Source organism: Lissotriton helveticus, chromosome 4_1 (assembly GCF_964261635.1).
Source record: "Lissotriton helveticus chromosome 4_1, aLisHel1.1, whole genome shotgun sequence".
NCBI classification, from domain to species: Eukaryota; Metazoa; Chordata; class Amphibia; order Caudata; family Salamandridae; genus Lissotriton; species Lissotriton helveticus.
In genome coordinates, this window is record NC_136063.1 from 106685720 (window position 1) to 106699252 (window position 13533).

At 41.2% G+C, this 13533-nt stretch overlaps 1 long non-coding RNA gene across 1 annotated transcript in view; it reads right to left on the reverse strand.

Moving 5' to 3' along the window:
* Positions 1–474: 474 nt before the first annotated feature.
* Positions 475–13533, reverse strand: part of LOC144828407 (uncharacterized) — a 28290-nt gene continuing 15231 nt past the window's right edge. Inside the window, exon 2 of the long non-coding RNA XR_013610440.1 lies at positions 475–1943. This is a non-coding gene — a long non-coding RNA (uncharacterized LOC144828407). The remainder of the gene's footprint in view (positions 1944–13533) is intronic.

Consider the following 13533-nt stretch of genomic DNA (forward strand, 5'->3'; position numbering starts at 1 on the left):
AAGTTCCCACTCCACTGACTTTAAAATAATGAAGCAACTGCACTCACGTCTCTTTACCCACACACCTGACCTGCAAGGAGTGACACGTTTCTGTGTCACAACAACAATGAAACCTTGAGCACCCGCTTGGCCCTTTGTGGCGCGCTCTCCCATGTTGTAGTTGTCTTCAGTTGTACGTAGGTCTGTGGGTAGTGATTGCCGTCCCATCACTGGGTTTTCCTGTTCTTGGCCGGTTATTCGATGCCTGAACCCTGTCTTACCAGTGAAAGTAACTCTCCACAGAATATTGCAGAAGACGAGCAACATGACAGAATGCATGGCTGTGCCAACAAGACCCAAAAGGAATGATGTATGGCTCAGAAATGTTGAGAGCCTCAATGAGTTTCAGGAAAAAACAACAAACAAAATAAATAAATGTCCAGGCATGTCAACGTATTAATCAAAAATTCCAAAAAGAAGCAGGGCTACAACGGCTTATGTAATTGGCTTTATTAAAAGCAGAAATGTATGAAAAGTAGAATACATTGAATTTAGTTAGTGAATTACAAAACATAGCCTTATGCCTAACAATAGTTTGCATATGTAGAGTAGGAGACTCGTGATTCCTAGCACAAATATCACCACAATTTCTTATCAAATCAGAAGTGATCACAGGCCTTCATCAGGACATCTCGCACAGGATCAGACAGAGTCAAACCCTGGTATGAGCGGGGCCAGGCTGAGAGAGGGTCTCTCCTACCCCCACTTGCTTCATATGGTCCAGGTTCCATCGCCCTCATCTATTTGTCACCCTTCCAGTGCTTCTGTGTGCATGTGGTCACTACCTGCAGCTATTGCTTACAGCAGAAAGGCATGCCTGCATTTCCAGATTTTTCTGGAGAAGCGTGTAAACTGCCAGTGAAAAAAGCGAAACACTTCAAAAACCACACTAAACTCCATTGTTTTGAGTTAAATGTAAGGCTCGGGGCACCCTGGCACCATGCACACGAGATGATCTGTTACAAATGGTTTCAAGGCACAAATTATGGATTCTGTGGTTTTATTTAACATACCGGTTATAAGGTTGTTCCTTGGACAGTGTAGCATAGAATAGCATAGAACTATATATTTTTGGTAATTTGACAGGTTTTGGTAATTTAGTGAATGACCTGTTATGATGGCCGTTCATGGTAGTGTCCTGCTGGAAACTACTAGGAACACTACTTACTAGCCGCGGCCCCAACACCAGTTCCCGCAGCAGCACCACCGAAAAATCCTATCGCTGCTCCAACCAGCGCACCAATAGGCCCTGCTACACAGAACCCCGTAGCGGCTCCCACACCCGCTCCTGTACCCGCCCCAGCACCTAACCCCCCCAAAGTGCCAGCCAACTGGCGATTGGCTGCCTCCTCGTCTCTTCTCTGCTGATCCATGTCTTTCACGGTCTTCTGTCTGTATCTTTATTGTCCTTTTTTATGTCTTTCCTTGAAACCACGTATCACGTGATCCCTTTTAATTTATTATTGAAAATACACAATTAGTTATTAGATGATTCACACTTTACATGTTTCAATTTTTTTGTCCAATAATCAGTTCTTGTATATGAGACAAGTGTGTGGTGTGCAGACTCCGTCCCAAATATATTTTGAATTATTTTTAAGGTTTCTTCCCTGAAATGTCTGCAACACAATAATTCTTTTATGAGGCCCAAGTGTGAAAAACACAGCACACTTTCTTATCACTTCAAGGTTCCCTGAGGTCCAGCGCCCAGAAGTCCAAGTGTATTAAGAACTACAGTCTTCTCGTCAGCCAGGGAGGGCTCCACTTCTCTGTGGTGTGCTCAGTTACCAGCGAGTTGAACTTCCTGAAAATTTTTATTTGGTGATTCCAGAGATGGTGTTTCCAAAAGCACTTTTTGCAGTCCCAGTTTACTCTGTTTAATTCTCTTGTCCTATTGCCAGCACCTGTGAAGAAAATGCTATGTGTTAGAAAGAGGTATTGTCATGAACAAACAAACAATGTTTACACATTTTGAACTTATAATGTCTGTGTGTCTATGAGGCGGAAGAATGCAGACAAAGATTGTGTTTTCAGGTGTCTATACATATGAATTACATTACATTAAATTTGGCAGAAAGCTAGATCGTGGTCCAGAATGAGTCCTTTTTAGGTCCCGGCTTGACGAAAGCAGCGCATGCGTTGCTCTCGTCAGACGTGTGCTTCTTGGAATCGATAAGATTTCAGAAGTCGTCTTGCTGCACCGCCTCCAATTTTCATTGGTGCGCGTTGTTTTGCATCATGCATTAGGCAAAACACAGTGTAATGATTGCATGGGAGGCAATCATTACAGTGAGGGTTGCCAATTTGTCCTCTTTTGGCACCGCCCACTGGGATTTGATCTTTTACGTGCGGCGGGAGACACAATTCTCTCAATTAGCCGCTAAGCACTTTTTTCCGTATTACGCGTTTGCCTTCAACAATGGCTGACACGCTTTTGGTTTCTCCGTTCTCGGCTTGTTTGTTCTACGCTTTGAGATTTTGAAAGCATGGTCAGGAATTTCTGACTCTCAACCCTTGCAATGTTCTTTGCCATACACCACATACTTTTATATAAATCTTTAGGGTATTTGGAGCGCTAATCGTCATCTAGGCTCCTCAAATCGTGTACTGCATTGTCACTCATTCGAGGCGTGTTTAACTCATTAACTTAAAACATTACACGGTCATGCACAAGAAAGAAAGAAATGTTAGCAAAACGTGCTCCGTGTGTTTGTGAATTGTACTGACAAAGGAACAAAAACATGCACTAATTGTTAATGTCATCCATCTGCTCTGAGTTTTATCTGACGCATAACCTCACAACCCGCGCCTCCTCCTGAGACATGGCATTGCATTCTGGGTGTGTGCTCTCAGTTTGATAAAATACATATGTTCTAAGTGTTCTGATAAAATATGAATCAGAAATTCCATTTGAAAAAAAACTAAGTCGTTCGTACACATAAACATCCATAAAATATATGATAAACTTGTGAGGTACACTATTCAAACAACTTTTCGCACGAAATCGGAATTAGAATGTTTGTTGATAATGCACTGTTTATAAAAGTACTCTGGACGAATGGGTGGCAAATTGTGAATGGGTGGTTGGGGGGTGACGGGGGTGCTGTCATTAATCTGTGGAGGATGGCGACATCTTCTCACATACGAACCAGGTGTTTTTGGTTTACGTTCATCTATGTGTTTAGATGAAATACCGTTCAAACAAAAAAGGCTTTCAATTGGAATGTAGTGTAGTTCCTATCATCCCAATAGGCTCTGCGCATTGGAATAATACCTTCAATAGTATAGGCCTAGACCAGACGTTAACTAGGTCTACTACTGTCGATATTAGACTTAAAGTTTTGGGTTTGCCAGCTTAGCTCAGAGTTCACTAGAAACTTTCTCGAATGTTCAGGAAAGAATTAACTTCCCTGATTAGACAAGAAGGGATTTAGTTTCTGACAACCATAGAACATGACAACTTTGCTCTCCCCTAATCAAGAGTGTATCTCGAGAGTCGTGTGAACAAAAGGCAATTTATTTTACTCAGTCAGTACGTGCATTCTTAGTCTCATCAGATTGTAGAGAAAAGGAAGAGACGGGCGTGTTCAATAAAAGATGTTATTTATTGATCAGTCTCTTTTCTCATACAAGAGAAATGGATCGATATTATTGCAATACTTATAGTTAAGTAAAGTGCATACATTAAAAGCAGAAGTATAAAATAATACTGTAAAAACATTGATATGGTTTCTAAGCCATATGAAGGTTTAAAATGATTAAAATATATTACATACACATGTACATTTGACTAAACGTACTCAACTGGTGTTTCTAGATACGCCTACCCCGTGTACCTGACCTAAGCCTAATGCGTGGGCGGGAATAGAAAGTTACAGTTTAAGTTAAGTTTGTTTTTGCCAAGTGACTGACTAAAGAATTCTCTGCAAGGGGTTATTCAGTTCTGTACCTGGAAGTTAGGATGAATGAGGGATGGTATCTCTCTCTCTGGTCTCGATATTCCAAGCTGCCTGCGAGGGCTACCCGGAAGCGCCGGTGCTGGATCTCTCGGCAGGAGAAAGCAGCGCGTCTCGTTCTCAGCGCGTCAGGAAGGCGGGGCTGCGCCAGCGGGGTCTGCTCTGCTCTGGGCTTCGGCAAGTATGGCTGCTCCGTCTCGTCACCACCGCGTGTGTTTGCATAGGGCAATATCGGTAATATTTATACCTTTAAGGTGCCGAGATTGACGTAAGGATGGACATAGATACGTCAATAAGGATGTCATACGACTTGGTCGTTAGCACATTCTTTTGCTGAAGTTCTCGGTGAAATCAAAACAATGGCCGCAGGGTTTTTCCCAGGTTGTCATAGGTTTGATTTGTTATGAGAACTCCGTATGCCTTATCAGGGGCTGGAGGAATATCGCTTGTCTAATTAGATTGCAAGCGTTATGACCTATTCAGATAACACGTTCCTGTGCCGTAGTGTGGCTTCGTCAGATAACGGTATCTGCATCATGGGGGTTTGCTGCCTCATGGGCTGACTGCTAGTTAACTTGTTGGTTTGTTAACCAGAATAGGGTCAGGAATAGGGGGATCGATTCAGAACCTATAGGAATACATCACACCCACTCCACGCTAACTATGGACATATTTACTAATCTAGGCATAGTAAACATAGTACAACATACAATAGAGTATTGTGTATACCTTACCACCCCAAAATACATAAATGCATTTTGAAATTTTTCAAATATACGGAAAAAATGCAGTCATAAGTAATATATGCACTCAAGCTGTAGAATAATGCTAAAGTAATCACGCATTTTCATACATTATTGCTATTTGGTATATGAGAATTTACACATGAAATGGCTCTTAATACAGAAAAAAGGTTCGAGACCATTCCATCACAGAATAAAATATTTATGAACATACCAGCGGGCAGCTAATATCTATAAGCTATCTAAAAATAGAAATCTTAGTTCTTTAAGAATAGTTTCTTACTTTAAGCAGAAGACAAGTGTCCTGAAAAAATATGCAAAAATATTTTGAGGCTGCTTAAAAAAATTGCTGTCCGTGAACTGGAGGGAAAATTGTTCATGGTATTCTGTTATTAAAGTTGAAGGCCAAATTCAGGGTGTCGGGAACGCCGTGTGCGAGCTTGCTCAAAAGTCTCTATTTCTGCTCTGGTGAGAACATCATATCATTTAGGCTTTCGAAAAAGCTGTCAACAGCTTCCTGGGAAAGTTCCACTAACTCGGAAAAAGGTGTAACCATGCATTCGTGCGCATGATCGTCTCCATTGACGTTCTGATTTGGATTGCTGACAGAAGGTCGTACCTGATCGATGCTGCTTTCATCTTGAACTTCACTACCCCTTAATCGTAGTGGTGAAGCTTCCACGAATGCCGTCATCAGGATTGGTAGCCTTTGAAGGCAGCACAAAGCGTGAGCCTTTGTTGGACTCAACAATGTTTCTGCATCCATTGGCGCATCCGATTGTAGCGTCAGACAGGTGTCTAACACGCATTCTTCTCCGCATAGCAGGCACCTTAATACAGGTAAAACACATCGTTGCCACATTGGTCGAAATGATAGAAACCAAGTCATGTTCAGGTCTCTAAGCCGGGATAGTCCCAGGATTTTTGTTATCCGGTCCCGGTATCCAATGGCTAGGATTGTTTCTTCCCTTGTCGCAGGTGTTTTGTCTGTGACATGGTTTGCCATAACGAAAAATAAGGACTAGGAATAGGATTCCTGCAATCAGTCCTAAAATGAGGGGAAGTCCGCCAAAAATCGAATGGACGAAGTCTGGAAAAATACCCAGTATGGCTTTGAATGGTGTTAATGCCATCGAAAATACTGTCTTAAATACCTTTGAGACCCCAGTGGTATCAGAAATATTTAAGATTTCGTTCAGGATTTCTGCGAAATGTATGGGGGAATTAGTTGATAACAATGAATGTATCTCTGCAGTCGTCCTTGCGACTTGTAGATCATACGTTTCCTTTGATGACGTGAGCCTGGTAGGCGTCTGAAGAAGCACTGTTTTCATTCTGCTTAAAGTATCTATTCGAATAGAAGTAATTTTCAAGTTGGGCCATGCCCTTGCCTCCCTGTCTGGAAAGGAGCTGGGGAACAATGAGTGTCCACAGCACTTGACCTTCGCAGTCGTAGTTACGAGATAAGGAGTCCCGGGCATAAGACTACAACATCTGCGATCTACAATTAGAATGTAACTCCCATTATAAAGTCTTTGAAAGAATGGTTCTATCTCTGTTGCAGGTGCGCCTAGCTGGTGACATGAAAGGTTATTTGAGTTCCCTTCACAGGCTCCATGCAAACTAATTCCGTTACACAGAAGTGTGCCGCTTAGTGACATCGCACAATTATTGCCACTAAGAAACACTTTCTGTCCTTTATTACTGACACATGCATGTGAATAGGGCAGGTTCCATGTTGTTTTAATGTACCCCTTTCCCAATTTCTCGTACATGCCAGCCTGTATATATTTTTGGCAGTATTGAAACCTGAAGGTTGATATTGGAATATTAATTATCCCATGTATTATCCATTCACTGACAGGTCGTTCTGACATTGTCACTGGTAATCTCTCAAGTTTCTCAATGCTCAGGATTGTATAATCAGCACCCTTTTGTGCCATACTGATTTGTCTATCAGTAAGGTTAAAGATTTGGAATAGTGACGTTGTGTTGATTAAACGCCAAGGCACATAGCCTGAACGCAAATTTTGTAACGTCCAGCCAAGCTGTACAATAGAACGCAATTGTGACTGACCGTGTTGTAATAACAGTAAGTCCTGCGATAATATGTCGATTGCTGAAGACACAATGCTGTCCAAAGAAAAAATTCTGGAGGACAGAGTCATTAACCCATTGTCCACTACAGAAGGTGATTTTTCCAAATTAATACGGTCAATTTCCCGTATTCTCTCTGCTGTTTCAATTTGAGTAACCTTCCATGCCTCGTTGTATGCTGCATATACAGAGGCTGCTATGAAACGCTTTTGACGCTGTTTGCGTGGTCCCATAATGAAATCACGCAAGTCAGCACCATCAGTAAGTAAAGATAGGTGTTGCTTAATTTCTGCCAGTGTGGAAGTTTGTAGCCATTGAAGGCATAATTTGCCCACACTGTAGGTGGTTATTATCCCTGGGTGTTGTCTTTGAGGATATCTAGGGTCTGGCCTGGTCATTTTGAACCCCTGTGATTTGTTCAGGAATCTGTCTTGACAGTTATTAGTATCTGTGGGCCAGATCAACCACTGTTTCCAATCTGGATGTGTTCTGTTTTGGTTTAATACATAGTTTACGTCTATCTCTTCATCTGTAGAGCTATTGCTGTTCATTGTTGGTTTTGGAATCGACGGTTTATTTAAGTCTTTGATTTTGGCTAAGCCAAAACAGGTGGTTTGTTGAACAGTGTCATTTAAAAATATAATTTGTTCTGGGATCATGCAGGCTCTAAACAAAGATTCTATACCCTGTATTTGCCATTCTTTTGTGCCCCAAACACTTTTCAATTCAACATTTTTGTCCCAATAATCAAAACCAAAAGTATTCATTTGTTCGAAGAATGAGTCTGAATATATCAATTTTGTGTTTGTTATCATGGTCTTTGTCCCTGTCTTATTTGACAATTTGAAATAAAATGTTTCAGCATTACTTGTGTTAAAACCTGAAAAGTATGAATATTTGTCATAAACGGTTCTTGAGCTTCCTTTTGGAGGTGTTGCACAATGTTCCCATTGATTATAATTTAAAACATTTCTAGGTTGTGCAGATCTATGTATAAAATGGTTACCATAGTGGTTGTAGCAATACATACTATCATAATTTGTAGAACCCTGCAAATAATCATGTTTGGTAAATTTAGCAGACATCACTAAGTCAGACATCATATTATTAATGCTTTCGAAGTCCCAATCATCAGCAAATGAGTTTGGTTTTACAAAGTCACTCAATGAGATCTTAATTTGGTGTGGATATTTCAGGATTTCAACCGGACCATAGATTTCGTAGTCAGTGTTGTCCCATGCTACCCCACCCGGTATAGGATTGGCTGTGAAGTTGACTGAAGAAAGTTCTCTTTTCTCGACGTGTGAAGATGTGTGTGGCTTGAGGATCAAGTTGATTTTCTGACTTGCTGTGTCCATTTTAGCATATTTTCCCTCAATGAAGCGTCCCAAAGTTAGTATCATGATGAGCCAAAGTATGAGGATAAATGCACCAAAACCCACCCAAAATTCAATCCATGGAGAAATCAGATATGTTTCTTTCAGTTGTTTCAGAAGTTCTTTAGCTTTATCTTTAAAGGTTTTTGATGATGGCTGTGTCTTTGATTCACTGAAGCCTTCAGAGGAATCATCGAAGTTTATGAAGTAGCCGGATGCAGTTCTGTCAATTGTTCCAATTGGTTCATGATCACTGTTTCTTGCATTTGCACTTGGTACTTCATTATAGATTGGTGTGTCTCTGCTAAAAGTTTTTATTTGGGTTTTCAGAGGTCTAAGTTCCATTGCATTGTTGCATAGTCCTTGTTGTTCTTCTGTAGGCGTTTCGAATGCGTATGTGCCGATAAAGACTCGCAAATCTTTTATAACAGTTCTGGCGTCAGCCGTTCGCTGCGGCCACATCCATATGAATCTCGTACATGAGTCCACTGCAACCAAGATATATTTATAGTTACCATCCCTTTGTAAGGGACCACAGTGGTCTAGGTAAACACAGGCTAATGGTTTATCCGAGATTAGAAGGGGCGTCTGCGCTGGACGTCTCACCGTTGATACTTTCATTTTGTGACATATCTCACATTCTAGAACATAGTTCCTTGTTTGTCTTCTCATTTGTGGCCACCAGTATCTCTGTTTTAATAATGATACTGTGGCTGAGACGCCAGCATGTATAGAAGCAAGCCCTTCGTGTGCCGCTATAATGAGTCCTAACCTATGTTCCATGTTTGGAATTGCCCTATCCCCCACTCCAGGGATTCGAGCAAAAGGAACATTGTTTGCATCAGTTATGTATGAGTATTTTACTGGAAAGCCTTTCGGGAGTGTTTCTATCGAATCCTTTTCTGTAGCGCTGACAGCCTGTAATATTTCGCTGTCTATTTTTGTTTTTGACCGTGTGATGGCAGCTACGGAAGCCGTTTGCACAGCTGCCTTCGCGGCCTCATCAGCCAATGAATTCCCTGCAACGTGAACGCCATCACGTTGATGACTCAGTGTATGTATCACGTGAGTCTTTGGTAGTTCTTTTTGTAAAAGAACTACTTGTTCCCAGAGCATTTTATGCTTGATTGTGCCTCCTTTTGCATCTTTAAAACCATTCTGAAGCCAGATCTGCAAGTATTCATTGTAAGACTGAACGCAATAATACGAATCGCACACTATGAGTGTGGGGAATTCTCGATCGGTATTTTCAAGCGCCATCTTGAACGCCAATAGTTCAGCTCGCTGAGCTGTACAATCTCCTAAAGATTGTGTTTTAGTGAGTGTTGGTTTAAATTTCCCTTCGTGCCAGCGACCTTTAACAATCGCGCACGCAGCACTGTAAGCTTGTTTACCCCCTACTGCGGGTTGTGCTGATCCGTCTGTATATATTATACAGCCGTAATGTTCCAGAGGCAGAATTTCGGTCGGCGGAGGACATTCAAATTCATATTGGAGAAATTCTTGTGTTTTTAAGTTAGGATCAAATTCGTATGCCACGTCTGTTGCAGCAAGAGAATTAGCCCATTGTATCCATCTTGGATGGAGCGCTTTAGCATTTGGAATGCTCGCTTTTGTTACAGCCTCTAGGGCTGGTATCGGTGTCACGATTATTATTCGTTTACCTTGTGCCAGGGCTCGTTCTTTTGCTATAGCTGTCTGTGTTGCAGTTAGAATTTTTTCCGTTGGGCTGAATTTCATTTCAGCTTTAGTGTACAAGTGTGATTTGAATGCAATTGGTACCTTTTCTCCCTCATTAGAGGTCAGGTATGTGAATCCGCATCTTCCTGGGATGACTCGAATCACAAGATTGCGTGTATTATCACGTGTTTCTAATTTTGTTTTAATTAGCATGTCTGTTTGTAAGGATCTCAGAATTTCTGTGTGTATTTGAGTCCAATTTGTTCTTTTAAAATCTGGTTTTATTAGATCATAAAGGGGTTTGACCCTTTCTGCGTAATTTGCAATGTATGTTCTTCCGAAATTTAGGAAGCCTAGAATTGACTGTAAGTTTTTTAGTGTTCTAGGTGCTTGGAGTACGGCACATTTTTCTAGAAAATTGTCAGCCAGGCTTTTGCCTTCACTTGATAATTCATATCCTAAGAACAGGACTGTCAGATGGGCAATTCTGGATTTTTTAAAGTTGAATTTGTAACCCTCTGCTGCGAACCCAAGTATTATGGTGTTCACTCTCTTCAAGTGAGTCTCCAAGTCATCATCTGTTAAGTATATGTCGTCGACATAAGATAATGCTTCGTCGTCATATATTTGTAGTAATTCTGTTACTCTCGCTGAGAATACTCCCGGGCTGTTCTTGTACCCCTGGGCTAACCGACAGAATTGTTTTTGAGTGCCATTTATTGAGAACGCAGACAAATATCTGCTCTCTGGTGCGATGTTTTGACAAAAGAATCCATTAGAAATGTCTAATGTTGTTTTGTATGTTATTCATTAATGCAGCACTATGCGAATTTTGCACTGCAAAAGTTTTGCAACATGAGTTAAGGTGTCGGTAATCCAAAACTAGACGGTATGAATTGTCTGGTTTGGAGACCGGAAACAAAGGGTTGTTCATTTGTGAGGTGCAAGTTTCAATCACCCCCTGGTATTCTAGCTGATCTAGGATTTCTTTTACCTGTTTTTTAGCTTCTTGCTTAATTGGGTACTGCCTTTGTGCAGTAGGTTGTGATTTTAACTGGATTTTGTGAGGAGGAGAGTCCTCATCCCATCCTACATGATTTTTATATAAAGCAGGAGCTTGAGCCACTGCCCACTTTCTAGCAAGTGTGTATTTTTTATGAATTGGGATATGATTTGAGAAGGCAGGCATAATTATTTCTTCGCCATGAGGACACTCCCTAACAAACTCTGGTGGCCAGTCTTTCTCAGCTAGTAGGATGTCATAGCCCTTGGAGAGATTATCCCAAAATAGTCCCCTTATTTTTCTAGTCTTATCCCTTCTATACGCAATGTTATTTCGTATATTTTGTGAGGTTTGCTAACTCTGGTGTCTGCAGTTTCCACTTGAAGATATTCATTTGTGTCCACTGTCTCCAGATGATTCATAAGGACTTTGCGAGCTATGCTCACTTCTGCTGCGCTGTCTAGCATTGTCTGAGCCCATTCTCCGTTTTTCAGTTGTGTCCTCAGTATTCTCGGCATTGTTAACTACCTTGATACTGGCTACCTTCTTTTTTGGAAATTGTAATTTCTTTTTTAGATGAGCAGGTTCCTTGTCTTTGGACTTGGCGTGCTCTTCTCTTTGTTCTGATCGTCCTCTTCTTTCCGATTTCTGCGAGGAAGTCTGAAAAGATTGAGAGGGACGTGTATCAATGTCTTGATATCTATCAGGCTTTTTTATATTATCCCTATTTATAAGGTTATATTTTTTCCCAGAGGGGTCACTCTGAGGTGACCTGTGTCTTTGGTTCGGAGATTTTTCTCTTCGCCTAGGAGACCTTCCTCTGGACTGGAATTTCTTTTCTTTAGGATTGGATTGTTTGTTTCCATCCCAGCTCTTTTTTTGTGATGTTGAATTATTATTAAAAAATATTTTTTCAGGACTTTCAATCAGTTGTGGTTTTACTGGTATTCCACCTAAACTATCTCTACCTAGTTCCTCATAGGATTTTTCTATGATTCTGGCAATTTCAGCTGGTTGGTCTGCTATATCTGTCTCCTTTAACCTCTGGCGGATCGCCACATTTGCTGCTTCACCCTTTATGTTGGCTAACAATATAGCCGAGACCTGCTTGAAGTCTTTCAGTAATTTCATACCAAGAGTTAAAGCGGGTTCCGGACCATATTCGTCTTGAATTTGTTTTAGCACATCTGGTATTACCGAGATGGATGGAACACCGTGCGTTTTTGTGTAGATGGAAGCAAAGACTGTACCCCAAGTGTCACAGTCCTCAATGTGTGGTGCGATTCCCATTGGAAGACAGATAGTCAGAATCCTGTGTTTTTCTAATGGGGTGGTGTCTGGAAACACCGCCTCTATTTGGGTGATTTTCTGTGCCAACCAGAATGGTATTTGTTCCCGTTTAGCTGGTACTTTACCTAGGCAGGATTGTATGTTCTGTGGTGTAATTTTGTTTGTGTTCCCCTGGTGAGGGGTCAGCTGTGGAATTTTTATTGCTGGTTGGATTGTTGAAGTCCGCATCACATACTGGACTAATTGTCTATGTACTTTTATTAATTGTTTTAGCTGTGTTAAAAGCTCTGGTGCAGGCATTCTTTCGATGTCTGGATGTGGTGTGTATCCGGCTAGGACCGGCCACGTTGCTCCTGGTCTACCTAAAGGACCGAGCCTGGTGATGTGATTATTATGTTTTAGGGCGCCATCAAATAAGAGCAAATGCTCTTGAAATTTGAGTGGTACTTCCACCTCCTCGAAAGGAGTGTAAATATCAGGAGGTTCCTCTATCTTGTAATAGTGGAAGTACTTTGTTACAGCATTTGCTGCTGGAAAATGTATCCATGAATAGTATACCTCTGTCTGCCGATATTCGTGTGCCTCAATTACGAATATGACTGTGCCACCTCTAGGTGTCAGTCCATTTTCTGTAAGTTTTAAGGTTATAGATTTCCTTTTGATGACCGGGATGAGTATTATATCCTGGTCTGCTTCTTGCATAGTAGCATCAGCTGCTGCGAGTTCAGTTGCTATTCTAACTGCCTCTCTTTCATCTTCACTGTCCATTTTACCGACAGGAAGGTTATTCTGTTTGTTTGCAGATCAGGTTTCTTATGGAAACAAAGGATTAGATGCACAATATTTTGGAACGGTGTATCCTTCAACGTTGACTATACCAAGAACCATACATAGGAGTTCCCTCCTGCGAGGTTTTGGAGGATATTACCTTTTACCCACTCCAGACGTCTTTGGAGTATTATGGGAGAAAGGGGTCTGAGTGAGAAAGCACAACTGAGTTACTCTAAATGTCTTACGTTAGTTTTATCGCCCTTTCCAAACGCGTTGGGCGCCATGTAGTGTAGTTCCTATCATCCCAATAGGCTCTGCGCATTGGAATAATACCTTCAATAGTATAGGCCTAGACCAGACGTTAACTAGGTCTACTACTGTCGATATTAGACTTAAAGTTTTGGGTTTGCCAGCTTAGCTCAGAGTTCACTAGAAACTTTCTCGAATGTTCAGGAAAGAATTAACTTCCCTGATTAGACAAGAAGGGATTTAGTTTCTGACAACCATAGAACATGACAACTTTGCTCTCCCCTAATCAAGAGTGTATCTCGAGAGTCGTGTGAACAAAAGGCAATTTA